The following is a 14,384-nucleotide window of genomic DNA, read 5'->3' as shown; positions in this document are numbered from 1 at the left end:
ACAACAAATGTGTAAATAACATAGTTTAGATACTAATTTTCAGTGAACAAAACATGATATTTATTACAAGTAGGTCAATGTTTACTGTCTGGAAATAATTATTATAGATTTTACTAGCTAAGGGAAACTAAATAAAACATTTGATTTTTACTTAATCCAAAAAGAAATTGGACTAAGTACTAATGTAGGTACTGTCCAGTTTATCATTTCCATTTATCTATTTAAGAAATATTTCTTGAGAATCTACTATGTGCTACACACAGTTCTAAACTACAGAGGGATGTCAGTGAGCCACATGGGTGACCATCCTTATCCTCATGGTGTTTACCTTTTACTGGAGAGAGACAGGCCATAAACAACATAAAAACCAGTCAGTTCCTATTATAAGTGATTAAGTGCTATAGGGAAAAATGGATCCTTCTATAGGATTAAGAGTGTGGAGTGTGGTGGTGTGGAGGGGATGCACTTTTAATGGAGGTGGTTAGGGGCAGCTACAGTGAGAAGAAAACATTTTGAGTAAGACTTCAAGGAACTAAGGGAGTGAGCACAGAACATTTAAGGAAACAATCAGAGCAAAGAACCTAAGGGGGGAACATGTCTATTTGTTCAAGGCAAGCAAAAGAGTGTTACTTTTTAGAAGATAAATTTAAGGAGTGCTTTAGTTTGCTCGGGCTGCCATAACAAAATGCCACAGGCTGGGTGGCTTTAAAAGCACACATTTATTTTCTCATATTTTGGACTCCAGAAGTCCAAAATCAAGGTGTGGGCTGGTTTAGATTCTTCTGAGAACTCTCTCCTTGGCTTGCACATGGCCCCCTTCTCACTGTGCCCTCCTGTGGTCATCTCTCAGTCTGAATTGTCTGTGTGCTAATCTCCTCTTCTTACAAGGATACCAGTCATATTGGATTAGGGCCACCCTATGAACCCCCGTTTAAGTTAATTACCTCTTTAAAGGTCCTATCTCCAAATGCAGTCACATTCTGAAGATACAGGAGTTAGGGCTTCAACATATGAATTTGAGGGGGACACAGTTCAGACCATAACAGAAGTATTGTGTCCTGACTCATGTAGGTCTCTAAAAAGTTGGGCTTTTACTCACTGGAGTAAAATGAAGAGGCATTGGAGGCTTTGAGCAGAGGAGTGACATAACCTGATTTATGTCTTAACTCTCGCATGTGTTCAGGGTAGGGATAGAGAGAGGGACATGACTTAGGAAGCTATGGATGTAGTCTGAGCAAGAGATTAAGCAGTTTTGACTCACCTATAAACTGCTCAGTATTGGTATATCTGAGCTAGGTACTAGGAAATAATTTTTTCAAATTAAAAATCTTAATATTTGGCAAAAAAACAGAAAATATATTTTACAAATGGGGAAACTGAGGCCTAGATTAAAATAGTTTTCTAAGTTTTCACAACTTCTTAATGGTAAAGTGACTCTTAGGTCAGTGATCTTTTCATTATCCTTCATATCAGTCTCAAATTCAAACTTTTTACAGAAAATTTTATATTCAAGAATATTTGTCTCTTCTCCCAGATTCATGCGTGACTCATTCATTCCCTTCAGGTATCAATTCAAAGGCACCTTTAGAGAAAAATTACCCGACCACTCCACATAAAACAGTAAACAATTCCCTCATCCCTGCCGGTCCTCATCCCCTTACCCTGCTATATTTTTCTCTGTACTACTGAGATCATACATAATTTTAATTTTATTTACTTGTTTATTGCCTGAATATCTCCCCTAGCATATAAGCTCTACAAAGTCAAGGACATTTTTAGGGATATATATGTGTGTATGCATATATATAACAGTATATATGTGTATATACATATATATATATATATGTAAACATGCAATATACACATTTATACCTACATACATACATATTTTGTATATAATATATATTTATATATATGTATGTGTATATATAAATGTATATATATATATACTATGTATATAAAATAATAACCAACATAAATATTTTATTTCAGTAGTACCCTCCAAGTTTAATTGTTCTCTTATTGAAGATGTAGATTTTTAGAGATAAAGTGCAGTATACTTGAGTTTTGGAATAGTGTTTTAACTTTCAAGTAATGTTTCGAGTGAAATTTTTAACACAATTATTTGACCAGCAGCTCTTTCTCTTCTTTTGGAAACAGACTCTTCTCATCCTTTTCTCCTTCCTACCCCAACTCCTCTGGGGAACTGCTATCACTCCCACCCTCCAGTCTAACCATTTTGTTCAAGGGTATCAGCCATATTCATACAATTTCCTCATCCCCTAGCTTCTTGTTTAAGAGACGACAGATCCAAGTTGGACTAATCAGAGTCTTTCCAGTTTTTAAAACTGGAAATGAGAATTATTTCTTTTCCTAGGATGAAAATAAAGGACACTACTTGGAAGAAGTTGGTTTGCAGTAAGAAAAATGAGGCAGACCCTTAAAGATTCTGATATGAGAGTATCCTGGTGAGATTCAACTCCGTGACTCCAGTTGTATCCATATCTATGTCTTTTCTGCAGTTTGGTTGTTCTGTCCTTGTATTCTGGAGCTAATAAAGTTTCCTCTTGCACTTTAGTTTGCTTTAGGTTTTTATTATTAGCAAATACATGATTTCAGATTAATACACTATGGTAAATATCTATCAAAGTCCTAACAAAGTTGTTATAATTCCTTGTTAATACAATCTGTAACATTTCCCATCATATCTAGTAAGGAGATGTGGAAATACACATGAAAAAAATCATCCACAGTTTTACTTTTTTTTCTTACTCTTAACACTTCTAGAAACAACGTTGCTAATACCTTCTTCAAAGGACAGGGAAACAACTTATCCTTTTGGCATGAACCATCACACCTGTGTGCTCCTGGTAAGGATCAGGCATTTGTCACCATGGCTCACAACACATATTTGAACGAGAGTCCTAAAGAAGGGCTCAATTGGTAGAGATAGAACCTTTTCATGAATCTGACCTTTAAACTAGTGTAGTGGGCAATAACCATTAACAGATCAAATATGAGAAATGTCAGGTGTGGAATAAGCCCTGACAGAAAATATTTCATCAACCTAACCCCTTGAATAATCACGGACAGACCTCGGAGGCCATTCTGTAGACACCCTTCTCCTTACACACTGTGATAAGGATGATGGGTTGCTTCTTTTACCACCGCCCTCTTTAGCTCAATGTTCAGCCAAAAGGAGATGAAGTTGACTCAAGTGTACCATAATTCTGAGAAAATTACCGTTGCGAGGTGACCCAGTTTCTTCATTATTGCTGTAGAGAAGGAGTCCTGATAGAGAAATAAACTTAATATCTTTAAGTACTCAGTCCTATATCTTTCTAGGCTCTGTGTAGTGCTGTAATGGCATTGCATATTCTTTTAGCCAGAGGCATCTTCAGCCAGGTTCCCCAAACCTATTTTTCCACTTGTTAAGTACATCTCATAGCTTCATGTTTAAGGTCACTGTAGAGCTGGCAACCGGAAGGCAGATAAAAATAGTTATTGGTGTGGTATGCACAGTTACTATTTTAATCCTATTCACTGACCACTTTTTGACTTACAACTCTGTGGCTTTCTTTTGATGCAGCTGCCAATTAACCAGTCTGGTTATGAAAGAATAGTAGTATGCCTACTAATATAACTTAACAAATGACACACTACATATGCAAAGACCCTTACTATTGGCAAAGTAATTCCTCCAAATGCGTTTATTTCCTGACTCGTGACTGTAGCAGCTATAGATCTAGTTGTTGCTGAAATTAGAGATCCCATTATTGACACGTTCGGGAATGCCTTTAATATGGACCTTGTTTCTGAATTGTGGGAGGAAAATCATTGGATATTGCTCTGGCAATGATCCCTGAGCTCTTTTAGTGAACAACCCATCAGCATCCATGGTTCGGAGAGAAACATAAATTGCGTGCATCATCTAGCACCCAATAAACGCTAACAAGTAATGATAAGAAACGTTGAAGTGCAGGTTTGTAACTACAGGGAAATAAGGCTGGGTACTAAAAGTGAAGAAAACATTTGAGTTTTCTTCGTAACAACTACTTCTGTCTTCTTACTTGAGAAGTTTTATTTCCTTTGCACTCTTGTACTTTCATCCTGATGACATGGCTATTATTTTATAGCAGTTTCAAGCAGTTAATTAATGAACTGCACACAAGTGACATGACACCACCTTGCCCAATTATCTCTAGCATCTATTTTTACAGTACAAAGCACTGCAGCTTTGTGAATTGTCTCCATTAATAAGTTGGCTCAGGAGGCAGTTACTTTAATAGCCAAAACAATGCAACAGTAGCGCCACACTGGTGACATAGAGTACTTGTAAATCACTATGTGAGCTCTCATAAAGCTCACCAGAAAAGCCTGGTGATATCATGTAATAAAAGGGCTCTTTTCTACTTAGTTACGCAGCTATTGCTCAATTTACTGTGTAATCTCAGGGGCCCCAGGCTCATTAGCTCATCTCATCTAGGATGGGATGTGGCATGAGGGTATGATGACCACCTAGAACCAATGAATCACCAAGGATTGCTTTTTTAAATTTCCTTGGTGTGCTTGATTTAAAAAAAAAGAAAAAAAAAAGAAAAAAAAAAGAAAAAATATGTTGCCAGGTTGTTTTATTTCAAACTCGTTCAATCAGCTTTATCTTCACACTGTTTTTTCTCTCTAATTCACCCTCTTCATTCTGGTCACCAGTGTTCTTGGACTTCTAACACACTCACACCCACCATCCGTCTGTTAAATTTGAATGTCCACGTGACTACTTTGGTTTTCTTTGAGTTTGTCACAGTGGTCTTTGTTTAATTAAAACTCATCTTAAGTGTAAAATACTACCAATCTTGTGCCCAGAAGCAAAAATGTTAGTTTTGAGAAAACCACGGGTAAATTTTACAATTTATTTTTTGCATAAGCAAAACTCACCATGGTGACAATATACTTTCCTGACATAAATAATGAAAAAGAACAGGTATGCTCTGTCGTTGATATATTTAATAGAATAGGTTAGAGTGTTCTTCAGGATGCTCATTCTGTCATTGGTAGTGCTAAGATTCCCAAATTTTGTCACCAAAAAGTATACAACCAGTAGTATTTAGTACATTCTTTGTCATTTTTAACACAATTTTCAACTGCATTTATATTTCTCCAACAAAGTCATTTGTATAGGACTAAAATATTTCATATAAATCATTAAGATTATTCTCTATGAAGCAAAATTGCTTACAAAATAGGAAGTCTGGGATAAAATTTCCTGTTATCTACCAGACTACTGATAAAAAAAAAAAAATGCTACACATGTCCCATTGAGTTCAAAATGTGTATGCTCTCTATTATTTACTCTTTTCTTATCATTTGTGAATATTTCTGCCTATTCTCCAGTAAGATCCTTTGAAGCCCTTTATTTACTTTTTTGAACTCTACCTATCTACCATACTCTATCACAGTTTTAAAAAATTTTGTTTATAATAGTTATTTGATGGATACTTATTAAGTGAGGGTCTTTTTCAAGAAAAAGTACCAACATTTGCTTTTTTAAATACTATTTGCATTTACAAGCAGTCACTTTAGGAAACCATATATTCCAAAAATATTGCTGTGAATTTTTGAAACTCCTCTCTTGAACTTATCTTTAGAACAATTTATAAGACATGTAGGAAAGCCATGCCTCACTTTTATTTTAATTTTAAATCAAAACAAATATTAACACTTAAATCCTTCAGATATTCATTAACTCCCAAGGGATTCTGGCTAATTCTAAAATCTAATCTATGGGCAAAAAACATCTGAAGATATATGTGTAATGAGCCAAGGATTCTGATGGTCAATAAAAAATGACATTAAAATGACAACCACATTGGGATCAACTGATGGCTTTGTAAGATAAGGTCTTTGAGGGATATAACAATTTTCTATTTCACTTATAATACTTCAGTTAAAGTTACTCAAAACCATTACTTTATGGCAATATCTTTAATAATGATTCCACCATGATCACTGTTATATTTAAATTACTTGATTAAAGGAAACAAGTAAATGTGATACTACATTTGTATACATTATATGCAAAATACCAAATACACCAGATATAAAAAATATTCACACTTAAAATGTTATGGAATGTGTTTCATTTTCTGATATGACTTTAGGAACAAAAAGGCAAAACATGCACTACATGCTACATAATTTAACACATAATTCTGAATTGATTGTATAGCACAAAAATATGATATTTTCTTACATACTAAATATGAAGTACCAAAAATTTGTTCTTATGGTATGTTATTTAATTATAACATAAGTGGATATAGATGTGTGTATTTTAACTTGGTTGACCTTTAGTATCTAAACTTTTACATTAGATATACTAGAATGAACTGCTAGTGTTTTATGTGTTTCCCAGGAAATTTCTGGTGGCAGCAGATTCTAGCTTAAATTGCAATAATTTGCCAATTTATTATGCCAAAGCCACATTTAGTATTAATCTACTTGGCCAATACAAATGTCAGGAAAGATAAACACCTAATTTGATTAAACAAGTTGACAACTGACTATTTATTGAAGGAGGATAGAATGAAGAAATAGGATCCATAAACACAGACATCATGTTCTGAATCTGATATAGATAAAATTCTGTGCCATGGTGCAGTTTTATATTGCTCTTGGAAAATATATTACAATGATTTGGCCATGGAACGTTGAGTGGAAGTCTTATAACTATCAAGGATGGTGCAAATTATCTGTGATTTACACACTACTTGAGTCAGGAGTAATAGATTTGCTACTATCAGTCATACAAACAAAAGTGGGGTCACAAAGTAGGTCCTTATATCAGAATATCCATGTGAGTATGTAGTTGTCAGAGTCTGAGACATTATTGGAGGTTTCAGCATATAGTGGGTGATGAGCCCAGGCAGATTACAATTTTTAACACATGTAGTCGAGATCTCCCATTTGCAGCAACATGGTTGGACCTAGAGATTATCATACTAAGTGAAGTAAGTCAGACAGAGAAAGACAAATATATGATATCACTTATATGTGGAATCTTAAAAAATGGTACAAATGAACTTATTTACAAAACAGAAATAGACTCACAGACATAGAAAATAAACTTATAGTTACCATAGGGGAACAGGCAGGAGGGATAAATTAGGAATTTGGGATTAACAGATACACACTACTATATATAAAATAGATAAACAACAAAGATCTACTGTATAGCACAGGGAACTATATGTAATATCTTATAATAATCTATAACGGAAAAAAATCTGAAAACGAATATATATATACTTTTTTATATATATACACACTATATATATATACATACTATATATATATATATATATATATATATATATATATATATATATATATATATTACTGAATCACTTTGCTGTACACCTCAAACTAAAACAACATTGTAAATCAACTATACTTCAGTTAAAAAAAAAAAGACATCTCCACTAAGAATGCAGGATGAGAATACAGTAGAGGGAGCAAACTCACACTTATACAGCCCTGCTAGGTGGTTTATGTGCCTATCCTGTTGACTCCTCTCAATAGCCCTCTGATTAGGTTCATTCAACAGATATTTTCAAGAGGCTACTTTATGCCAGGCAATGTTCTAGCTCTTGGGGATTTAACAAGAACTTAAGCAGTCATTGTTCTCATGAGTTTATGTAAGAGTTTCTCAATCTTGGCAGTATTGACATTTTGGGCCCAATAATTCTTTGTTACAGGAGCTATCTTATGCATCTGTAGGTTATTGAACAGCATCATTGACCTCTACCCACTAGATGAAAGTAACGCCCCTGCAAGTTGGGACAACCAAAAGTGCCTTTGGATATCACCAAACGTCTCCTAGGAGACCAGATTGCCCCCAAATTGAGAACCACTGATTTACATAATAGTGGAAGGAAGACAAGCAGTGAATCGTTCAACAAATAAGTAATGCACTTTCAAATAGTGAGAAACACAAAATGGGACAGAGAGTCGCTGAGGATAGTGGTGGAGAGGATAAGAGGATTTGTACAGAATATGCAAGTTACTGGAAAGGTCTCTCAACGTGGGAAGTCTTAAGAAAATACTGAATGATGTAAATATCTAAGAAAAGAAGTTAGAGCAAAAGAACTGCAAATGCAACAGCATATGCAAAACATTGGCCTAGAGACGTTTCTTCATTTGCCCAAGGTCATGTAAAACCAGGATATAAGGCAGATATGTCTGTCTCCTGACCCTGTGCTCTTTGCATGACCTTCTATCACCTCACTTAAAATCAAGACAACTGCAATTCAAATATCCTAGAGTAGAAATGTGGTGAGTTCTTCAGGTGGAGGAATGATCTGAATGCATAGCCAAAACACACTACTGGCTGCGTATGGTTAGAGGGTCTGGGGATGGGAAAACGTCGTTGATATTAACAGAGGAATACAGTCAGAAAACATAACTTTTTCACAATAATAATAAGAACATTAATAGGCAAAATATTAATATGATTATCCATGTCCCTCCCGCCCCTTCCTTCCTTCCTTCCACAAAATGTAAGCTATCAGAGACATAGTTTTTCCAAAGAATACGTTTTACAAGAAACCACATTGGGTGGCATACCAATGCAAAATTAGAAAGAACGTCTTTTTATCTGATAATAATTCATCCTAAAATATAGTGTATCTCTGATACCATGAATTATAATATATGTTGCCAAAGAGACATTGCCTTTTATATTAGGTAATACTTGTTATGGATTTATGGTTTGTACATAATATTAAGTGGCCCGGACAGAGAGATTTCACTGAACTCTTGGGAAAGTCTGTAACTTATATTTCCTGCTGACTTCTGTTTTCCATGGTTCCTTATTAAGATTTATGGAATATTTAGTCTTTGATTTTTTAATTATAATTGGCAGGTGTCCCTGAAGTTGTAAAGCAATTAGGAAGCCTGTAGTTATTTTCTTATAACAGCAGTGCTGGTGAACCTGATTTTTCTAGGGGTTTATCATGCCCTATCTCTTCTTATTTATCATTCCAGATTGAATCCCTCAAGGATAGCATCCTAGCTGTGACCAATACCTCAGGGCACAGATGAAGATAAGGAGACTGAAGAATATACAGATAAGTTTATTGCACCTGAAATTTGACCATCAGTGGTAATGTCTAACACCTTACAATATGAGCTTGTCTACATATTGTCACTAAAAGTAGAGGCCCCCTTGTTTTTAAAAGCATGACAAATTTCAACTCTGTTAATACTTGAGGCCTTTATTTACAGAGACCATAAAATGTTCCACAATTTAAAAGACTTTAAATTGTTTTTCCCAATTTATAGAGTAGAAATTTTCCTAATTTATAGAAGTTTTAGACATCTGAAAGACAAAAAAAAAAATGTATTTCCATAACTAACTTTACAAAGTCCCTTTAAATCTTATTTTAATTCAGGAAGGACTTTTATATTTCTCAGGAAGATTATGTACTTTTCTTTCTAGGAGGGAAAAAGAGCTCAATTCGTCTTTTACAGTATTTGTTATTTATATCAATATTTTAAACTGGGTAATAATATAATACATGCTAAGTATTCTTAATGATGCATTCATTTATTTTGTAAAAATATTTACTTCTCTGCTTCTGTATACCAGATACTGGATATATACTGGTGAAAAAAAAAAAAAAAAAAAAAAGGTCCCTTCTCTCATTCAGTTTATAGTCTAGGAGGGAACACTTTATTTATTTATTTATTGAATACATATTTGTTGTATCAGGCTAGCTTCTGTGTACAATGATAAAGAAGACAGTCAAAGTCCTGAATTCAAAAAGTATATATTTAGTTGAGAGGCATTAAAAAGTAAACAAATATATATGTAATATAATGAAGACAGATAAATCAAAGTAAGCAGATTACGGCATGTGTCTTGAATTCTTGACTTCTACAGTTAGTATCTTTTTGTAAGCTTAAATATTATAGAATAACTTTCATTCTAAAGAATAAAAGGGAAGTATGGGAGTTAAAATAATTAGTCATGAATATTTTTTACTGCTAGACTGTGAAGAAATCAAAGTGATAGAGAAAATACAGGAGGCAGATATATGGGGTGAGGTGAAACATTTTAAAGATGGAAGCTTCTCAAACATGTTTGAATATGAATGAGACAGGAGGGAGAGGAAAGCTGAAAATAAAACAGACAGAGGGTATTCCTAGAGGAGTCAGCCCTTGAGAACGCAAGAACTGACAGAGAGCTCACACATGGGAAATTTTTTTCATCTATTTATTCATTCATTTATTCATTTATTTAATTATTATACATTTTACTCAACTATGTGTTTGAAAGATATGAAAAAAAACACGGTCTCTACCAATGAAGAATTTATAATCTAAGATATATGACTAGAAAATAACTAACAATACATGAAAATATAAATTGGAATCACTATAGGAATTCAGAAGAAAAATCTCCATAGGCTGAAGTTTAATCCATATAAAGTGTTCCATATCTAAAGTCCCTGGTTTTTCACAGGCACTTGATAAATGAGGAATATAGTCGTTTTTCTTGGAAGAAGCTGTACTTGATTTAGTCCTTGAAGAAGGAGAAGTTATAGAAATAAAAGGAAAGGGCAAAGTGTTTGCAGCATAGGAGGAATTGCATGAGCACGTGCAGAAGCAGCAATGGCATTTTCTATATTACATGTTACATGTTAAGTGTGTCCCTAAAAAAGATATGGTGGAATCCTAACCCCTACATCAGACTGTGATCTGTTTGGAAACAGAGTCATTGCAGATGCAATTAGTTAAGAGCAAGTCATACTAGAGTGGACCCTTAATCAAATATGACTGGTGTCCTTAAAATAAAAGGAGAACAAGATACATAGGGAGATGATATAGGCAGAGATTAGAGTTATGCATCTCTAAGGCAAGAAACACCAAAGATTGCCAGCAAACACCAGAATCTACAAAGGGGAAGAAAGGTTTCTTTTCTACAGGTTTCAGAGGGTTCATGAATGATCCTGCCATCACTTTCATTTCAGACTTTTAGCTTCCAGAACTCCGAGACAGTAATTTTTTGTTGCTTCCGCTACCCGGTTTGTGGTACTTTGCTATGGCGGCCATAGGAAAATAATATACATGACAATTACTATAAATATAAGTATTACTTTAGTTGCATTTAAATTATGGTAGCTTTGTCTTTTAATATTTTTTGCATTTTATATTTCATATGGAAATATATTCTATTTAAATAACAGGAAGACATTTTTGAAACTCTGTTAATTATGTCACATTTTATCCTAATTTTAAAAAGTATCCTTAAATTCAGTAATATTATTATGATAGGCTATATGATAGACTTTTAAAGCTATATTTATAATAATTATATTAAAATATTAAGAACCACTTACAACATAATAGTAAATGATAAGGACATATATAAAAGTGTACATATCAATAGTATTTAATATATACACCCATACCTACATATACATACATAATAGAAATGAGTGAATAGGGGGAAAATGACTAGAAGAATCTATAGCAAAATAATGATAGCAATTATAGGTAGGTTTGTCTTTTATTCTTGAAAATAAATCTAGAATGATTTACACATTCCTGGGAATAAAAATCTTCTCATCCATTTAAAAACAAAAAGTTAGCTCTTACTTGTTTACTACCATGATTGATGTTTGTATGCTAAAACTGAACTGATTTAGTAAAGATTGTTAAATGTGCTTATTGCTTTTGACCTCGTGTATATCACACTCAGTAATACCCCACTTAGTATTAGTCTTCTGAGAAAAAGCAACAAAACTCCCTTTTACCAAGTTAGTCTGAGTTCAGAAGTGTGGAGAGTATGGTGGGGCTTCTGGTATCCTCAGATGGATTCTGAGTCACCCAGCTATAGGGAGAGATGCAAGACAAGGCCATGGTCTGCTGAGATACCCAGGAGACAGCAATTTGCTATCTTATCCCTAGACATAGGGCTGTAGCTATATGCTAGTTGAGAAAGGTATGGGTGGTAGAACCCAACTCACATTGCGATGACTATGAAAGACTCTTGCTTCCTATATATATGGTGCTTTTCTATGTTATTTTTCCTACTTTTCTATGTTATCTCTTTTTCTATTAATGAAGTTTCTGAGAATAGCATTGAACTGAAATATGTGGTAAAACTCTAGATACAGCAAGGATAGACATTAAACAGTGAATTCCAGAATAAACAACATATTATTCCAGAATAAACAACATTTTAGCAAATTTCAGGTGAGGCCTCTCGATACCTAGATGGCTTAGTAACAGATTTTGGCTTAAATAATTAGTTACTACAACTTTAAAAGCAAACCAGAGTTAAAATGATTACAGCTCTGTGTTAAATTTAAAATGCATTCAAAGAATAATTGGGTTTTAGAACATGAAGGGACTGGCACTTTGAATTATCTAGTGAACTCTATTTTATATATAATATACTGGAGGCACAGGGAGGTAAAATAACTCCTTAAATTTCCTTAGAAAGTTTGTGTCAGATCCAGGATGGAACAAAGGCCTTCTGACTCTCAGATGACGGGCTCTTTCCATTATATCATGCTCTGCTGTGATGAACTGTCAGAGATATTCAAGCACAGGCACAATGACTGTCAGTCAACCTGAACATAATCCACTAAGTTATGCTAATTCCCATAAAAACTAAGATGACACAGAGCTGAAGGAATCCCCACTAGGATTTTGTTCATATAAATTTGCCCATTTATGGCAAATTTATCCTACTCTTTGGAATCATTTTGTCCTCTTATGCAATTCCTATTGTCATGAACCCAGAAATCTCTAGGATTAGAGGAAGACAAAATGAGGAAAAATGAAACAGAAATGAAAGGACTGTTCTTTCCCACATAAGCTAATATTTCTGTGATGAGTACCTATAAAAAATGAAACGGGAAGACAGGCGATGACATGCTCTGGCATCCAGTTAAGTTTCATCAATACTGGGTGCTGAATGGAGAAAGGGCCTATTCGTTAACAGGTCAGAGGAGGAGGAAATTTGCATGTAGTGCTACAATTCTGGCAACAAGAGTTTTAGTATTCTCAAATAATTTAGCAAATGCAAGAAGATCATGGACTCAATGAGGCTTTAAATGTAATCAAAACGTGAAAAAAATCCACTGTTTTGAATATTCAATAACTGTTACTACTATTAATTTCAGTTTCAATTTGTTAAAAATGCTCTAAAATACTCAAAGAAGACAAAAATACTTGGTTCCTTTAGAAAAATGGGTTTTTTGCTTAATGAATGAAATACCAAGGAAAACTATTCGAAGGGGAGAAGCAGCTATCAAATTGCTGGCTGGAATGCCTGGATCTGTAAGGACTTTTGTTTAATAATCAGAAGGCCAAATTTAGGAGTGAAAGAAGAGAAGCAATTTGGGTAATCCCTTGCAAAAAACGTTTTTTAGAGTTTTTTTTCCCCCTTGGACAGGAGACTAAACAGGTTGTAGGAACATATACTTCAAAGCCATCCTCCAAATTTCTGCCAGGGTTATTTTTTTCCTGGATATGTAAATTTCATTATCTCATGTCACCATTAAAATTCTTCTGTGACTCTCCATTCAAATTCAAAATAAAATTTAAAATAAGCAAGTCAAAAGGTACAAACTTCCAGTTATAGGATAAGTAAGTACTAGGGATATGATGTACAACATGATTAATATAATTAATATTTGTAATGTACATGTGTTATATATGAAAGTTGTTAACAGAGTAAATCCTAAAAGTTCTCATCACAAGGGAAACATTTATTTTTCATTTTCTTTTCTTTTGGTATCTCTATGAGATGATGGGTGTTCAGTAAACTTATTGTGCTAATCATTTCATGATGTATGTTAAGTCAAATCATTATACTGCACTCAAACTTATACAGTGCTGTATGTCAATTAGATCTCAATAAAACTGGAAGGAAAAAATTAAATTAAAAGCATTTAAAATTTTAGAGCTGCCTGACTCTATCCACCAACCAAGATTTCTCTCCCATGACTAGAAGACATTTGGATTTTATACACATTAGACCTTCTGTCACCCTTATAGGCAAAACACTCTCATACTTCAGTGCCTGGACTCACACAATTTTACTCTGCCAGGCATCTCCAGCTGTCTTTTTCTGCCTAGTGGCCTTTCTTTCTTTCTTTCTTTGGCCACACCACTCAGCTTGCAGGATTTTAGTTCCTAGACCAGGGATTGAACCCAGGCCCCGGCAGTGAAAGCGCTAAGTCCTGGCCACTGGACAACCAGGGAATTCCCCCTTGTGACCCTTCTTTAAAGCCCAATTCAGTTGTCTACTGTGGAACCTTCCCTAAGTTGCTCTGAAAAGTCTTGCTTACTCTGTGCATATGTAGCATTTA

Source organism: Mesoplodon mirus, assembly GCF_964341445.2.
Source record: "Mesoplodon mirus genome assembly, contig: HAP1_SCAFFOLD_814, whole genome shotgun sequence".
Taxonomy (NCBI): Eukaryota; Metazoa; Chordata; class Mammalia; order Artiodactyla; family Ziphiidae; genus Mesoplodon; species Mesoplodon mirus.
This window is presented reverse-complemented; position numbering follows the sequence as displayed.